Consider the following 12406-nt stretch of genomic DNA (forward strand, 5'->3'; position numbering starts at 1 on the left):
TAAGATAATGACAATCTTTGCATGCGCTTCTCGGCCTGTGTAGTTTCTTGGGTGAGGAGTGTGTTGTGGTTTGGGGTTTAAGTAAGACTTTTTTTAATTTTTATTTTTTTTGAGGTAGGGTCTCACTCTAGCCCAGGCTGACCTGGAATTCACTATGGAGTATGGAGTCTCAGCGTGGACTCGAACTCACTGAGATCCTCCTACCTCTGCCTCCCAAGTGCTGGAATTAAAGGCGTGTGCCACCATGCCCGGCTTTGAATATACTTTTTAAAAAACAGAATAATTAGTCGGGCATGGTGGTGCTCATCTCCTATCCCAGCACTCTGGAGACAGAGGTAGGAGGATCACCATGAGTTCAAGGCCACTCTGAGACTACATAGTGAATTCTAGGTCAGCCTGAGCTAGAGTGAGACCCTACCACAAAAAGGAAAAAAAAAAAAAAAAAAGCCAGAATAGAACTGAGAAACTGACAACATAAACTGCAGAAACAAAGCCTGTAGATTCAGGTCACTTGGGTTCTTGGAAGCATTGGGTAAATGTATTAGTACTGTCTTCCCAACAAAAAGTCTCTTTGTTTAAAAGTGTGGCACTGCTGCTCACTAATGTCTGGTACCATTCTCAGAATGCACGCTGCGGAACCAGCACGTTTTCACAGTGGCCACTTTATTATCTGCAGCCTTTGTGCAGCGAGTTCGACTGATTCTTCAATTCTTGCTCGCCTAAGATGGTCTCTAAGAAAGCTCCTTCTGCCCAGTGTTTTAGAACTAATAGGCATTTAAAAACCGTAAATATGGATATTTGAATTTCGTTCAGTACCTCACTGAATTTTCAAGGGGATGGGGGAAGACAGAAAAAGTATGTATTCCGCCAGGCGTGGTGGCGCAGGCCTTTAATCCCAGCACTCGGGAGGCAGAGGGAGGAGGATCGCTGTGAGTTTGAGGCCACCCTGAAAGTACATAGTGAATTCCAGCTCAGCCTGGACTAGAATGAAGCCCTACCTCAAAAAATTAAAAAAAAAAAAAGAAAAGTATGTAGTCCATTTAAGCAGCTGTCGCTATCTGCATTTGATTATGTTACCGAGTCTCAGCCCTGGTATCACAGAGATAGACATAGAAGAGAGGCGTGAGTAGAGAGACCGTAACTTAATACTCAGATGGAGGAAATACAGGCCTCATTAGGATCTGAGTGAGGGGATCAAGTGATCAAACACTCCATGTAGATATAAACTGCTGTATTAATCAGGACCTTTGGTTACTGGTGGTAGCAGTCTAACCCAAAACACAACAAACCAAAAGAGGGAACTTTTTGCTCTTATCCACTGAGGATGGAGCAGGGGCACAATTGGGATTGTGGGATGCGAGATGTAGGAAATCAGTGCTGGTAGGATTCCCTGTGTTGGGCCTCCCTCTGGGAACTCTCAGAGGAGACACTTAGGTTTTCTTTTCTCTTCTTTTCCTTCCCTCCCTTCCTTCCTTCCTTCCTTCCTTCCTTCCTTCCTTCCTTCCTTCCTTCCTTCCTTCCTTCCTTCCTTTCTTTCTTTCTTTCTTTTTCTTTTGTTTTGTTTTTCGAGGTAGGTCTTGCTCTAGCCCAGGCTGACCTGGAATTCCCTATGCAGACTTAGGCTGGCCTCAAACTCACAGCGATCCTCCTACCTCTGCCTCCCAAGTGCTGGGATTAAAGGAGTGCGCTACCATGCCCGGCTCAGAGGAGACAGTGATTCTTTTGTTCCACTTTGGAACATCCTGAATGATTCTGATGGGTCTTGCCTGGTCAGTTACTTGCCCAGTGCTGAGGTAAACATGTGTCACTCCTAGCAGTTCTCCTTAGGAGGAGGAAGGCGTTCTGGGCAGACAGGCGTGAACATAATTGCTCAGATTCAGAACTGAACTGGACTCTGGTGTAATGGGTTCCAACCTCCTGAGTCAAGGTGCTCCTGATTCAGACAAGTTGATCCGACCCCACCAGAGTTTTCGGAGCACTTGGTGAATGTGGAAACTCATTCCAAAGCCGTGGTGGACGCTCTTGCCAGCCTTACTGATAGTGTAGCAAAGATGAACACCATTTAAGAAGTGGGCTTATAGGTGCTCACCCATTATTTTGGTGTGGAAGAAATGGATGGGAAAGTCAGGGGAGAGCTAGAAAGATGGCTTAGCAGTTAAGGCACTTGCATGTGAAGCATAAGGACCCATGTTCGATTCTCCAGATCCCACGTATGCCAAACGCACAAAGATGAACAAGTGCAAGGTTGCACGTGCCCACTAGGTGGCGCAAGCGTCTGGAGTTCAATTGCAGTGGCTGAGGCCCTGGAGTGTCAATTCTCTTTCTCTCTCTCTCTAGATAGATAGATAGATAGATAGATAGATAGAGATAGATAGAGATAGATAGATATAGATATAGATATAGATATAGATATAGATATAGATATAGATATAGATATAGATATAGATATAGATATAGATATAGATATAGATATAGATATAGATATAGATATCTTGCTCTCTCCAAAAATAAAAAAATAGGGGCTGGAGAGATCGCTTAGTGGGCAAGGTGCTTATCTGCAACGTCAAAGGACCCAGGTTCGATTATCCAGGACCCACGTAAGCCAGATGCACAAGGAAATGCATGTGTCTGGAGTTTGTTTGCAGTAGCTACAAGCCCTCATGCACCCATTCATTCCCTCTCTCTCTCTCTCTCTCTCTCTCTCTCTGCCTCTCTCTCAAATAAAGAAATAATAATAAATATGTTTTTAAAATTTAAAAATTAAAAAAGCAGGGGAATGAAAAGGCTCTCTGCAGGTATGATAAGCCAGGGGCCTGAAAGATACAAACGGGGTGAGTAGCTTGAGTTTGGGAGGTGTAGTGGCTGAACTGTGATCTCCTAACCCCTTCAGAAAGAGTTATCCTGAAGAGCCAATCCCTGCCACCCATGAATGTGGCCCTGTGAGAGAAACAGGGTTTATGTAGACGGAATTAAAAATGGATTCTGGGGCTGGAGAGATGGCTTAGCAGGTAAAGGTGCTTGCTGGCAAAGCCTGATGGCCTAGGTTTGATTTCCCCAGTACTCAGGTAAAGCCAGGTACACAAAACCGCACTGTGTCTGGAATTTGTTTGCAGTGGCAGCAGGCCCTGTGTTCCCAAGCCTCCTTCCCTCCACCCCTCTCAATTAGTTAAATTAAAAACAAAAACCTTTTTTAAAACAGTGGACTTGGGGCTGGAGAGTTGGCTTAGCAGTTAAGGCGTTTGCCTGCAAAGCCTAAGGATCCAGGTTTGACTCCCCAGGACCCATGTAAGCCAAATGCACAAGATAGCTCATGGGTCTGGAGTTCGCTCACAGTGGCTACAGGCCCAAGTCCACTTATTCTCTCTCTCTCTCTCTCAAATAAATAAAATACTTAAAGGGGGGGAAGGGCTGGAGAGATGGCTTAGCGGTTAAGCGCTTGCCTGTGAAGCCTAAGGACCCTGGTTTTAGGCTCGATTCCCCAGGACCCAAGTAAGGCAGATGCACAAGGGGGTGCGCGCATCTGGAGTTCGTTTGCAGTGGCTGGAGGCCCTGGCGCGCCCATTCTCTCTCTCTTTCTCTCTGCCTCTTTCTCTGTCCATCACTTTCAAATAAACATAAAACAAAAAAAAATTTTTTTTAAAGGTGGGGGGAAAGAGTGGACTTTATCCCAGTATGACTGAAGTCCTGATAAGAAGAGGAAATTTGGACGCAGACACGGATTCTCACAGGGGAAAGTCAGCGCAGGGCACAAAGGGAAAGAACGGCCCTGCGGGGACTGTCAGAAGCTAAGGAAGCCTGGAGACCAGCAGAAGCTGGAGGACAGTGGGAAAGATGCCCCCTAGTGGCTTTCCGGGGAATGGTTCTTTCAACACCCTCGACTAGACCCGCAAAACAATGAAATCTGGTGTTTCAAGTCGCTGAGTTTGTGGTGCTTTATTGGGCAACACCAGAAAACTGACTCCAATGGTGAAGTGGGACTTAGGGAGCCAAAATGAACAAGTGAGAAGCTCCAATACGTATGATGTGATAGCATTTATCTGTTTAGATTGTGTAAGTATGTGCATGAAAAAACATGCAAATTAAAGAGAGAAAGTTAAAAAGAATACCTCTCCCACTTTTTTTCTTTTCTTTTCTTTTTTTGAGAAAGCATCTCACGTTGATCCTCCTGCTGGGTGCTGGGATGATGGGTGCGTACCACCATTACCGCCTGGCGTATGCAGTTCTGGGGACCTAACCCAGGACTTTGTGTATACTAGGCAAGTGTTCTACCAACCAAGGCATGCCCTGTCCTCTCCCTTACATTTTTAAAAAATATTTGATTTTTATTTATTTATTTGTGTGGGAGGAAGAGGCAAATACAGAAAGAATGGGTGCAAACCTGGATCCTTTGGCTTTTCAGACAAGTGCCCTAACTGCTAAGCCATCTCTCCAGCCCTACATATCTAATTTTAAAAAATGTGGGCTGGAGAGATTTTAAAAAATGTGACTTAGTGGTTAAACACTTGCCTGTGAAGCCTAAGGATCCCAGTTGGAGGCTCGATTCCCCAGGTCCCACGTTAGCCAGATGCACAAGGGGGCACATGCGTCTGGAGTTCATTTGCAGAGGCTGGAAGCCCTGGCGCGCCCATTCTCTCTCTCTCTCTCTCTTTCTGCCTCTTTCTGTCTGTCGCTCTCAAATAAATAAATAAAAATAAACAAAAAAAAATTAATTTTTTTTTTTTTTTTGCGGTCCGGACGTGGTGGCGCATGCCTTTAATTCTAGCACTCGGGAGGCAGAGGAAGGAGGATCACTGAGAGTTCGAGGCCACCCTGAGACTCCATAGTTAATTCCAGGTCAGCCTGGACCAGAGTGAGACCCTACCTCGAAAAAAAAAAAAAAAATTGAGAGAGAGAGAGAGAGAAAAGGCACACCAGGGCTTTCAGCTGCTGTGAACGAACTCCAGACGAGAGCGTGGGGGGGAGGGGAGGGGACACTTGTGCGCATGTGCAACATTGCACACTTGCGTCACTGTGTTTCTGTCTTACTTGGGACCTGGAGATTCGGGTCATGAGTTCTTAGGCTTCGCAGGCAAGTGCCTTAACTGCTAAGCCATCTCTCCAGCCCACTCCCCTACATTTTTAACCAAGCAGGGATTCATTTATTTCAGTTTGTAGGCATCTGTTTTAAAATGCAAACATCCCTTGAAAGTTTATTGGAATAGTCTATATTTAAGGGTGTTCTGCAAATAGCTAGTCAAAGTACTTCGAATACTCAACAGATAACAGAACCAGGGGGACTCTAAATTTCTTTTTTAGGATGGCCTGGAGTACAGAGTCTGGTTAATTGACCATTATTTTAACATTCTCTAGGTAATATTTCTAGGAATAGTCCTACTTAATTTTTTATGTTAATCTGTTTGTTATATTTTCTGTTTCAGTTATTAGGCTATGCTTGACCCCTGGTTTAAATAATATAAAGTTTGGGACTGAGGAGATGGTTCAGTGGATTAAGTGCTTGCCTCACAAGTAGGACTCCCTGAGTTCCTGTCCCCAGCCCCCCCATAAAAACTGGATGCGTTTAGGGCAAACATCTTCAGTGTGATAGGAGGTGAAGACAGCAGAACCCCCTGGAAGCTAGCCTGGCAAACACAGCGCTAAAGGAGAAACCTCTTCAAACAAGGTGATGGTGAGGCGTGGTTCTAGGGATGTCCCATGAACTCCGCACACACACATGCACACGCTCCCCTAAGGACCATAAGGTTTTGAGGACTCTAGATAGAAAATCTTTTATTTACTAAGAGAACTTCAGACAAGAAGGGGGCCAGGGAGGGAAAGGATCTTCTGTGGAAGTGGAGGGGGCTGCGGTGAGTGAGAGGAGAGCCTGAGAAAAGCAAGGCAAGAGAAACATCTCGCAGAGCCTGATGGGCAGTCACTGTCCGTTGGTAACATTTGCATTCAGGCAAAAGCTTGGGTTTCATTTCCCAGGTCTCATCTCATTTGAATTCTGTATTCTAGGGGGTGCTACATCAGCATTTGTTTCAACAGAAAATGTTATTTTCATTTCCTTACCCCATAGGTCACTTAAGTCCCTTTCTCCCCATGGCCCTCCCTTCTGATTTTTGAGAAAAAAAAAATGAGAATCTTCAAGAAGATGCACTATGTAATCCGGGCATGGTGGCAAATGCCTATAATCCCAGTATTTGGGATGTGATGGCAGGAGGATCAGGAGTTCAAGGCCATGCTTAGCTACATAGCAAGTTTGAGGCTAGCTGGGCTACATCAGACCCTATCTCAAAAAGAAGAAGGAGGAGGAGGAGGAAGAGGAGGAGGAGGAGGAGAAGAGAGCCAAAACAAACAACAAAAACCCCAAAACAAAAATTCAAATATCCAAAGAAAATAGGCCATATCTCACATCTGAAGTAAGTAACATGATGTTGGAGTTACGCATAGGACATAAAATATCATTTCTGCCATGTGAAATGTTTTTCAGAACATGAAACAGCAATATTATTACTATTTCAGGTACCCAAAAAGAGAGCGTTTTTGTATTGCATTTGAAAATAGGAAATCGGGGCTGGACTGATGGCTTAGCTGCTAAGGCACATGCCTGCAAAGCCAAAGGGTCTCGGGTTTGATTCTCCAGGTCCCACGTGGGCCAGGTGCACAAGGCGCACATGCATCTGGAGCTGGTTTGCAGTGGCTGGAGGCCATGGTGTGCCCATTCTCTCTCTCTCTCTCTCTCTCTCTCTCTCTCTCAAATACATACAATATGAAAAACAAGAAAATAGGAAATTGCAAGCATCTGCTGAGTACTTGTACTGGGCATGATACTTTGCTAGACCCCGAGCCCGTGTGTGTGTGTGTGTGTATGTGTGTGTGTGTGTGTGTGTGTGTGTGTGTGTGTGTGCACATGTATGTGGGAGGTGGTGTTAGGGCTCACACAGAAGCAATAGACAGGTAATGTCCTCTAAGAACTTATAGTTTGGTATAAGACATCAAATACGCATAGAAGTAGCATGCACAAGGGGGATCATAGGGAAATTTGAAGGGGTTTTTTGAGCTCAGTTCTATCCATTTGGGTCAGAGGAGGAAGTAGGGCTTGAGCTGTGTTTTTTTTTAATTTTATTTTTATTTATTTATTTTTTATTTTTTTTAAATTTATTTATTTATTTGAGAGTGACAGACACAGAGAGAAAGACAGATAGAAGGAGAGAGAGAGAATGGATGCGCCAGGGCTTCCAGCCTCTGCAAATGAAGTCCAGACGCATGCGCCCCCTTGTGCATCTGGCTAACGTGGGACCTGGGGAACTGAGCCTCGAACCGGGGTCCTTAGGCTTCACAGGCAAGCGCTTAACTGCTAAGCCATCTCTCCAGCCCTTAATTTTATTTTTTATTGACTACTTCCATGAGTATCGACAATACGCCATGGTATTCCCTCCCGCTATTCCTATTTCCCTCCCAAACCTTCCCGCCATTGCGTAGCTGCTTCTTTCCAACGAGTCTCTCTTCTATTTTGATGTCATCATCGTTTTCTCCTCTCATGAAGGTCTTGTGCAGGCAGTGTCAGGCACTGTGAGGTCACGAACATTAAGGCTATTTTGTGTCTGGAAGACAGCAGCCCTACCCTTTCTTTGGTTCTTACCTTCTTTCCACCACCTCTTCTGCAACAGACCCTGAGCCTTGGAGGGTGTGATAGAGATGCCTCAGCGCGGAACCCTACATTGTCACTTCTTCCCAGCACTACAGTGAGTCCCAAGTCACCCAAGTGGTCACTGCCGTCTGAAGAGAGAAGCCCTTCTAATTAAACGTGAGAGTAGCATTAACATATGGGCACAGAAAGTGTTTAGAGGGCAGTTGGTGGGCATAATATATGGATTTAGCCAGACAATAGTTGTCATTACTCCCCTGGGCCTTATGACCTCTCCAGCATTAGGCTTTAGACTAGGTTTTCAGTACCAGCCATGAAGTCCCTCCCTTGGAGTGGTCTCTAGTCCAATCAGAGAGCAGTTGGTTTCCCCCATAACACATGTTCACTATTGCAGGAGTTAGCACAGGTTGGCCTGGCTTTCAGGGTCCACTGCTGGTTAACACCACTGGTGACTTCTCTCTCCTAGGCTGACCTGGACTTCACTCTGTATTCTCAGTGGCCTCAAACTCACTGCAATCCTCCTACCTTTGCCTTCCAAGTGCTGGGATTAAAGGCGAGCCCCACCACGCCCGGCTTCATTTCCTTCAAGCTTTTCCGACAGCTGGTCAACAGAGAGGGGGTTTCCACTGAGCTGGTTTTTGGAAGGAAGACTTGACTCAGACATGGGCACAGCAAGGATGCTCAAAGAATACAATGTTATGAGTAGAACCCATGGGCAAGGACGCCTCAGAGGCTGGCCAGTGGCTGGTGTGGGTGACGACAGAATCAGGAGTGGTGGTGAGGACAGGTACGTAGGTGGTGTTATGGGCTGAATGCTGCCTTTTTAGTCATATGTTCAAGTCGTAAGCCCAGTGCCTCAGAGTGAAACCATATTCGCAGATAATGTCTTTCAACTAAGCCATGATGGGTCTTTAGAGCAGACCCTAATCCAATATGACTTACAACCTTTGTGAGAAGAGGGAATTTGGGCGCAGGTGTGTGTGCACTCAGAAATCCCTCAAGAAGACACAGGGAGAAGTTGGGTAAGAATGAGCCCAAGAGGCCTCAGATGACATGAAGCCTGTCAGCGGCTTTTTTAATTTTTCTTTATTTATTTTTTGGCTTTTCGAGGTAAGGTCTCACTCTAGCCCAGGCTGACCTGGAATTCACTATGTAGTCTCAGGGTGGCCTCGAACTCATGGTGATCCTCCTACCTCTCCCTCCCAAGTGCTGAGATTAAAGGTGTGCGCCACCATGCCCGGCTTTATTTTGTTTTTGAGAGAGGCAGAGAGAGAGAGAGAGAGAGAGAGAGAGGGAGAGAGAGAGGGAGACAGGGAGAGAACATGTGCACCAGGGCCTTTCAGTTGCTGTGAAAGAACTCCAGACACATGCGCCCCCTTGTGCACATGTGTAACGTTGCATGTTTGTGTCACTGCTTCTGGCTACGTGGTTCCTGGGGATTCGAACATTCATTCTTAGGCTTTGAAGGCAAGCACCTTAATTGCTAATCCATTTTTCCAGCCTTTTTCACTTGTTCAAATTAGAATACAATGTAATTGGGTTTCATCATGGTATTTTCTTTTTCTTTTCTTGTCTTTTTAAATATTGTTATTCATTTGAGAGATGGGTAGGGAGAGAGAGAATATGGGTACACCAGGGCCTTCAGCCACTGCAGATGAACTCCAGATGCATGTGCCACCTTGTTCTTCGGGCTTACTTAGGTTCTGGGGAATTGAGCCTGAGTCCTTTGGCTTTGCAGGCAAGCTCCCTAGTTGCTAAGCCATCTCTCCAGCCCATGATTTTTTTTTTTTTTTTTTGAGGTAGGGTCTCACTTTAGTCCAGGCTGACATGGAGCTCATTCTGTGGTCCTAGGCTGGCCTCAAATTCAGTGATCCTCTAACTCTGCCTCCCAAATGCTGGGATTAAAGGTGTGTGCCACCACACCTGGAGCATTTTTAAAAAAGTTATGTATTTATTGATTTATTTGGAAGGAGAGAGAGTATGAGCACACCGGAACCTCTTGCCAATGCAAAAGAACTCCAGATGCATGTGCCACTTTGTGCATTTGGCCTTATATGGGTACTGGAGAATTAAACCCAGGCCATCAGGCTTTGTAAGCAAGTGCCTTTAACTGCTGAGCCAAATCTCCAGCCCGTATCATGACATTTTCATACTTTGCTCTTATTGGTCCATCTCTGCCACTCTGCTGGTCCTCTTTCCCTTCCTGCAGATTCCCTTTCTTTCCCCCAATGTCATATCCCCTCTTTTTCATGTCACCTGTATTCTATTACCCTCAGCTCTTCTTTCTCTCTATGGTCTCCTTTCTAGTTTCAACACAAACACACACACACACATCTAGTCTCTGTGTATGATAGAAAGCATGGTATTTGCCAGGCATGGTGATACATGTCTTTAATCCCAGCACTCATGAGTTCAAGGCCACCCTGAGACTACATAGTGAATTCCAGATCAACTTGGGCTAGAGTGAGATCCTATCTCGAGAAACAAAAGAAAAAAAGAATGTGGGCGGTGGCTTTTGTCTTCCTTCCTTGCTTATTTTGTTTAACATAATGATTTCCGGTTGCATCCATTTTTCTGAAAATGTCAAGATTTAATTTTTCTTTACAGTGGAACAAATTACACAATATATATAAACATATGTCACATTCTCTTCATTCACATAGGTTGATTCCATTTTTTGGCTACTGTGAATAAAGCGGCAATAAACAAGGGTGTACAGGGGTCTCTGCAGCAGGACTTGGAGGCTAATGCGATCCATGCTGTGCTTGAAGAAGGGAACAAGAACCATCCTCTGAAGGCCCTGCTCTAGAATGGGGAGAGGCAGAAGGGCAGGATGGAGGGAGAGGCAGAGGGCAAGAGGATTATTGCTGTCAAGGCTGATTCTTCTTGGTGTCTATACCTGGAGCTCAAGACTTATGTGTTTTTTGGCATGAGCCCAGACACAACAGCCTTTCCAGGATAAGAAGATCAAATGGTCTGGGGCAGGTAAGGAAAAAAAAAAAAGACAAAAAACATTCTTTTGACAGTTTCAGTTGAATGAACTCTGGGAATCTTTAAGAGCTTTTTTTTTTTTTTTAATTAACATTTTCCATGATTATAAACAGTAACCCTTGGTAATGCCCTCCCTCATCCCCCCCCCCTTTTTTGAGATAGGGTCTCACTCTGGGCCAGGCTGACCTGGAACTCACTATCTAGCCTCAGGGTGGCCTCAAACTCGTGGTGGTCCTCCTAACTCTGCCTCTGGAGTGCTGGGATGAAAGGTGTGTGCTACCATGCCCAGTAAAAAGCTTTTTTTATTTTATTTTTTTATTTTTATTTTTTATTTTCAATGAGGCCATGAGGACCACCAAACGATTTTGCAGCAGTGACCATCAAGGACAAAATATGTCCTATTTCCCCACATGCTGAGGATATTGCAAGGGATAGAAAACAGTGAGACCCAACCTTGTAAATAACTTGTCTCTTAAGCTAGTAGACTTGCCTAGAAAAGACGTAAAAACTCCAGACGTGATTTGATGTGTTCTTTTCACTTCATTTTGTTTATGGTCTTCTGGAGTCTGATATCCAAGGAACGTGAGGAACAGGACTTCACGCACTGGGTAATAGAAGCTAGCCGAGGAGCTGGGCACGTGGTTGGGGGGACAGAGGTGGAGGCGAGGCGGAGTGATATTCATAGAGAAGAGCAACCAGTTGGGGGGTGAGGACACCGGAGGGGGTAACTGGGAGTAGCCAGCTCAGAAGTTGAAATGCTCAGGGCCTGGATTTTGTCTTTTATTTTTTTTTTACATTCATTTATTTATTTTGTTCATTTTTATTTATTTGAGAATTACAGAGAGAGAGAGAGAGAGAGAGAGAGAGAGAGAACGGGCGCGCCAGGGCCTCTAGCCACTGCAAAGGAACTCCAGACGCGTGCGCCCCCTTGTGCATCTGGCTAACGTGGGTCCTGGGGAATCGAGCCTCGAACCGGGGTCCTTAGGCTTCCCCAGGCAAGCACTTAACCACTAAGCTATCTCTCCAGCCCTCATTTATTTATTTTGAGATAGGAAAAGAAAAGGGCGGGGGGGGGGGAATAGGCATGCTACCAGGGTCTCCTGACATTGCGAACAAACTCCAGACACATGTGTCAGTGTGCACTGGGAACTTGAATCCAGGCTGTCAGGTTTTGCAAGCAACCATCTTTAACCATTGAGCCATCTCTCCAGCCCGGATTGCATTTTTATTTTATTTTATTGAGACAGGGTCTTCTTTGTTATCCTTAATCTTCATTATCAGTTTAACTGGATTTACAATCACCATGGAAATAGCCCCTGGGCGTGTCTATGAGGTAGCTTGAATGCGGGCAGCTCCACTCCATGGGCTGGGGACTGGACTAAACAAAAACGAGAGAGAAAGCTGCGCACGAGAATTCTTCTCTCCGTCTGCTTCCTGACTATGGATACACTGTGACCAGGTGCCTCACTCTTGTGCCACCATGATGGACTGAACCCTCGAGCTGTGACTCATATAAACATTTCCTTTTCTAAGTTGCTTTCTCAGGTATTTTGTCATACCTGAGAGTGATTAATACAGTCCTGCCATTGCAGTCCTAAACTGACTTGAGCTCACCATCCTCCTGTTTTTGCCTTCCCAGTGCTGGGATTACAGGCACACCCAACCCAGAGTTTGAATTGTCGAAGAGAAAAATAAGTTCACTTTTGGGTATTTTCAGTGAGGTGAGCTGCACTTTACAAACACTGAATGGGCCAAGATGGGAATACAGAGACACGACAGTGATTTGCG

This window comes from Jaculus jaculus, chromosome 11 (genome assembly GCF_020740685.1).
Source record: "Jaculus jaculus isolate mJacJac1 chromosome 11, mJacJac1.mat.Y.cur, whole genome shotgun sequence".
Lineage (NCBI taxonomy): Eukaryota > Metazoa > Chordata > Mammalia > Rodentia > Dipodidae > Jaculus > Jaculus jaculus.